This window comes from Felis catus, chromosome B1 (assembly GCF_018350175.1).
Source record: "Felis catus isolate Fca126 chromosome B1, F.catus_Fca126_mat1.0, whole genome shotgun sequence".
NCBI classification, from domain to species: Eukaryota; Metazoa; Chordata; class Mammalia; order Carnivora; family Felidae; genus Felis; species Felis catus.
This window is the reverse complement of record NC_058371.1, coordinates 44056415-44062365: the sequence shown is the minus strand read 5'-3', so window position 1 is coordinate 44062365 and position 5951 is coordinate 44056415. Positions and strand designations below refer to the sequence as shown.

Genomic DNA, 5951 nt, shown 5'->3' with positions numbered 1-5951 from the left:
CATAAGGACACTTTATAAGGGCATACTTTACTCCAATATGATCTTATCTTAACTAATTACATCCTCAATGACCCTATTCCAAATAAGGCCCCATTCTGAGTTACTGGGGGGGTTAGAACTTCAAAATGCCTTTTGAGGGAATACAATTTAATCCTTAACATCATTCCAAAGGGGCTTGAATTTCATAGGGGACATCAAAAGACCCCCAGATACAACAAATAAAATTAAAATGATGGAATTACATACATTGATAAACTAATAACTTTCATTGTAGATTCTGGTGTGCCAGTATCATCTCATTTGATCCTTAGCTCTCTGAAGTAAACAAGTGTGGTAGATCGTTACAGTAATCGTCCCCAGTGAGTCATTCTTCCTGTATCTATGTCTTTGTGTAGCCCCTATGACAATGATTCTGGGTTTGGCCTTATGACTTGCTTTGGCCAATGGGATATTAGTAAATGTGATGCAAACGTAAGCTTGAAAAGTGCTTATGCATTAGGGTTTTGCCTACTCTTGTTGCTGGGAACTCTTATACTGTCATGTGAAGAAGCCAGGACCTGTCTATGGAGGATGAGACTTCATAGCACAGAGACAGGTTGTCCCAGTCGAGGGTCCTCCACCAATCAGCCCCCAGCTAATCTGCCAGCTGATGGCAGGTGCATGAGTGACCCCAGGAAGAACAGTAGAAGAACCACCAACTGAACCCAACCCAATGGCTGACTCACAGAATCATGAGCAAATAAAATGGTTGTTTTAAGTCACTAAAGCTTTTGGGTGGTTTGTACTCAACAATGCATAATCGACACACAAGATATTGCTTCTATTTTATAGATGAAGAAACTGACTCTCCAAGGACTTGATTGACTAGCTCATCATGACAAAGACTGGAAAGAAAGAGAAAGTCCCACCTTCTCTGAAGCAAGAACCCAGTGCTATGGGCATTTCTAATCTTCACTGATCAATAATACATGAGACATTGAGAAATTCTAAAAGAAAGGAATAAAGTATTCTAGGGGCTGAGGTCTGACCAAGTGTAAAGAGGTTACAGAGATGAGGCTCTTTTTATCTGGAAAGTCAAGTGTGTGTGAGGTAGGAGAAATACATTCTGCAAAAACATGGTAGAGAGGTAGACATAGGTGTGGTTATGAAATCTGAAAATCATAAAACTGGGGACCAGGAAGACAGCCTCCAAAGCTTTAAAGAGGCAATTTAAGGAGAAATTAAGCATAGGGCTGCTTCCACAGTAAGCATTCAATTATTAGAACTCATTACTTCAAGTGTGGTAAAGGTTTAAAATATAAATGGTTTTATTTATTTATGAATATATATAATCACATTTATTGAGGACATATTTTATGGTAGGCACTGTGCTAGGAGAAAGGGATTCAGAAATTAATAGTACACAGTCAGCTCACTCATATTCCAGCAAAAGACAGACATGTTGTTACTCAATCCACATATGCTGATTGAGGACTACATGTGCTAGAACCTGTACAAGCACTGCAGATAGATTGGTGAGCAAAATAGAAATCACTCCTGCTCTCCTTGAGCCCACAGTTTCTTAAGAAAGGCAGATGTTAGAGAAATAATTAAATTATAACACATTACTAATTAGTCACTAATGAGCATGGTGTTGTAAGAGAAGTACAGGGAGCTTTAGGAATGTATAAAAAGGAGTCATTATGTAGTCTGGGGCGTCATAAAAAGAGCTCCCTGAGGGATTTAGGCGCAAGCTGACAACAGGAGGCTGAACAGCAGTGAAGTTGACAGAGAGGGAGGGGGAAGAACATTCATAGAGGGAACATCATGTGACAAAGGGTGGAAGAGAGTTATTTGAGGAACTGAAAGATGTCTAGTACCGGTGTGTTGGAGGGAACAACACTGGTAAGCATGGGCTAGAGCAGGTCCTTCCCTGCCCTGCTCTGCAGACCCAGAGGCTAAACACTAAAAACTTCATCACCGGGCTACCTGGCTGACTTCCAGTTGGGTCTGGGCAATGGAAGCATGAGTAGGAGATCAGAGAACATAGGGGAAAGGAGGCATGACATTTCTTCTCCTACTCTCTCCCTGCTTGGGTGCTAAGGTTCTGGCAGTAGCTTATAACAATAATTCCTGTTGGGTGGCCCCACTTCCACAGCCCCAATTTTATTGATTTTAGTAACACCCTTTGTTCACTCTGCCCATTAAAACCTAGCAATCACAATGCCTTCCTACTTTTGCTAGTCTTGAGTGCCTCAATCTCCCTTTTTGTTCCTGTAACTTTTGTAAACAGTCTCTTTATTAAACTGTCATTAAAATTCCACTTGGGAATTTTTGCTCTGGAGCCTAACTGAAGGGCACACTAAATACTTCAGATTTTGCTGTAAGAGCAATGATAAGATGTTTATGAGATTTTAGCAAAGGAGTAACATGATATTTGTTCCTTAAAATATCTCGGAGTTTCTGCTTCTAGTAAGACAGAGTAAGATCTTACCAGACTGAGTCTTCTATAAAAATCAACTAAAAATCTGGACAAGTAGCAAAAAGAAAAAAAAAAAGGCTGCTATGTGAGGCAATAGAGAGTCAACAGAAGCAGACAGACTCTTCAGGGAAATACATTCTCAGAGGAGGGGAGTTTTTCCAAAGTAATTTCTCATTTTTGTGGCTTTTTCCCTGGGGCCAAGTGCAGTGATGTGATGCTGGAGGTGGTAGGGTACTTGTGGAAATGCTGGAATTTTTCTGGGGTGAGAAACCAGGAAATTGAAACCAGAGAAATTGTGGCTGCTGAAGAGAGTGGAGGAATAATGGAAGGAAAAGAGCCAAAAAGAGAATCCCAAATTCTGATAACCCATACCTCTTAATGGCTCTTCAAACCATACATTTACAGAACAGACTGATAGCGATTCAGTTAGAGAAAAAAAAAATACTTGAACAGACACAGGACCTGCCACCCAAGAAACAGAGTTAGTGGTTATTATCAAAGGAAAAAAAAAAACAAACCAGAATCAAGATTTTCCATAACATTCCATAAGCATTTACAATGACCAGGATACAACCCAAATTTATCTGACATACAAAAAATCATGAATGTGGAACACATTCTTGAGAGGAAAGAAAATCTGAAAATGACCCCAAGATGAGATGACCCAGATATTGGAAGTAGAACAAAAGGATTTAAAAATGGCAATTATAATTATTCTCAATGAAGTAAAAGAAAATATTCTCATGATGAATGAAAAGATAAGAAATCTCAGCAGAGAAAGAGAAATTCTTTAAAAAAAACTGTAAGTGGAAACTTTAGTACTGAAAAATACAATATTAGAAATTAATGGACTTAATACTCCATAGTGTCTATTAATTTGACTTTAATAGTCAAACTGTTAAAAGTCAAAGATAAAGAGTAAATCTTGAAGGCAGCAAAAGAAAAATGACATATTTGCCATTAAAAACCAAGGAAGTTGGAAGAGTAGAGTATCTTTAAATTTTTTTAAATGTTTATTTAGTTTTGAGAGAGAGAGACAGAGCTTGAGTGGGTGTGGGGCAGAGAGAGAGAGGGAGACACAGAATCTGAAACAGCCTCCAGGCTCTGAGCTGTCAGACACTGGGCTCAAACTTGGAAACAGCAAGATCATGACCTGAGCCAGTCGGTCGCTTAACTGACTGAGCCACCCTGGCGCCCCCAAGAGTAGAGTATCTTTAAAGTACAGAAAGGAAAAACTGTCAACCCAGAATTCACTCCAGTGAAAATATTCTACAAGAATCAAGGTTAGCTCTCCATGCGACTGCTGCCAAGCAGCCCTCATGGACACAAACTGTGTGCAGTCCATCAAGTTGGCCAGGATCACCAAAGTGCTGGGCAGGACCAGCTCACAGGGACAGTGCATGCAGGTGTGTGCGGAGTTCATTGGATGACATGAACCACTCCACCAACTTTGATGTGAAAGGCCCTGTGTGCAAGGGTCAGAGCAAGAGGCTCAGAGGCTGAGCTAAACTTGTGGCTGTGTCCTGTATGTCTGGGTCAACCACTTGGCCCACAGTGATGATCTGTGTTTGTTAATACAGCATTTATATTGTTTAAAAAAAGCAAATCAAGGTTAAGTAAAGGTATTTTCAGATGAAAGAGAATTAACCATAAGCAAACATGTACTGTAAGAAATACCAAAGGAAATCTCTTTCTACATATCAACTACAACACAAAGGCTGAGATAGGGTGAAGGAATATGGATCAACACAGTTGTGAGGTTTTTGTAATTTGTGTGAAATGGAGCCATGTTTACTGGAAGCATTTTGTAAAAAAAAATTAAGGATGTGTATTATAATTCCTAGGGCAAGCACTAAAAATAATGCAAAGAAGAAAAGCTAAAAAGCCAATAGGAAAATTAAAATTAAATCTTAAAAAAAGTCGAAACAATAAAAAAATAGGAATGGAGGAACAGTAGAACAAAAGAAAACAAAACAAAAACCAGGGGAACATATAAAAAACAAATCTAAATGTTAGCTCCAAATTCAACCATACCAATAATTACATTAAATACTAATGGATTAAAACACTCCACTTAAAAGGCAGAGATAATCATATTGAAGAAAACAAGATCCAACTATATGTTGTCTACAAGAGACACACTTAATGTTATATTATATTAAGACACAGATATGTTGAAAGTAAATATGAGCAGTAAGTATAGGAAAGCTGAAGTGTCTATATTAATATCAGAAAAAGGAGAATTCAAGACAAAGAGTATTACTAGAGTCAAAAAGAAACATTTCACAATGATTAAGTATGGTCATTTCACCATGACTTTACTTGTAAATGTATATATGCCTAATAACAAAGATTCAAGATATATGAAGCAAAATTGATGAAATTAAAAAGAGAAATAGACAATTCCACAGTTGTTGGTGATTTTATCACCTCTCCCCAGCAATTGATAAAATGAAACTAAAAAATTCAGCACAACACTGAAGATTTAAACAACAGTCTTAACCACTTTGAATTGCTATTTGTAGAATATTACACTGAATTGCTAGTTATAGAATAAAAATTGCTATTTATAGATTATACATTCTTTTTCAAGGGCACATGTTGTATTTACCAGGATACATCATAAGCCGGGCCATAAAGCAAGCCTTAAATTTAAAAGATTGACATCATCGCTTTTTGGCTTTTGGCTGGGAGGAGGCAAAGTTGCAACTGTCTTTGGTCGTCTGGAATCTAGGTTCATCCAACACCAGCTGCCTCCACTATGCAAGCCTAAGTTTGACCCTAATGAGATTAAAGTTGTATAAGTGAGGTGTACCAGTGGGGAAGCGATGCCACATCTACCCTGACCCCCAAGATCAGCTCCCTGGGTCTATCTCCAAGAAAGGTTGGTGATGACATCACCAAGGTTACCAGTGATTGGAACTGACCATTCAGAACAGGACAAATCCAGATTGAAGTGGTACTTTCTGCCTCTGCCCTGATTAGCAAAGCTCTCGAGAAACTGCCAAGAGACAGAAAGAAGCAGAAAAACATCAAGCCCAGTAGAAATACCACTTTTGATGAGATTGTCAACATTGCCCAACAGATGTGGCACCAATCTTTAGCTAGAGAACTCTCTGAAACCATTAAAGAGATCTTGAGGACTGCCTAGTCTTCGAGCTGCAATGCTGATGGCTGCCACCCTCATGACATCACAGATGACATCAGTAGTGGTGTAGTGGAATTTCCAGCTAGTTAAGAACTACAAAGGAAAAATATTTTAATAGAGGATCATTTAACAACAACACCCCCCCCCCAAAAAAAAACCCAAACCAGATTGACATCACATAGACTATGTTCTCTGATTATGGTGGAATTAAATTAGAAATCAATAAGCTAATTAGGAAAACTCCATGTATTTAGCAACTGAGTACCATACTTCTAAATAATCCATCAATTAAAGAAGAAGTAATAATGGAAATTAGAAGTTATTCTGAATTAAATGACAGTG

General features: G+C 38.4%; 1 pseudogene; it reads left to right on the top strand.

Annotated features, from left to right (window-relative positions):
• The first annotated feature begins 3755 nt into the window (after window positions 1-3755).
• LOC109499347 lies at window positions 3756-5699 on the top strand (annotated as a pseudogene).
• Window positions 5700-5951: the final 252 nt, after the last annotated feature.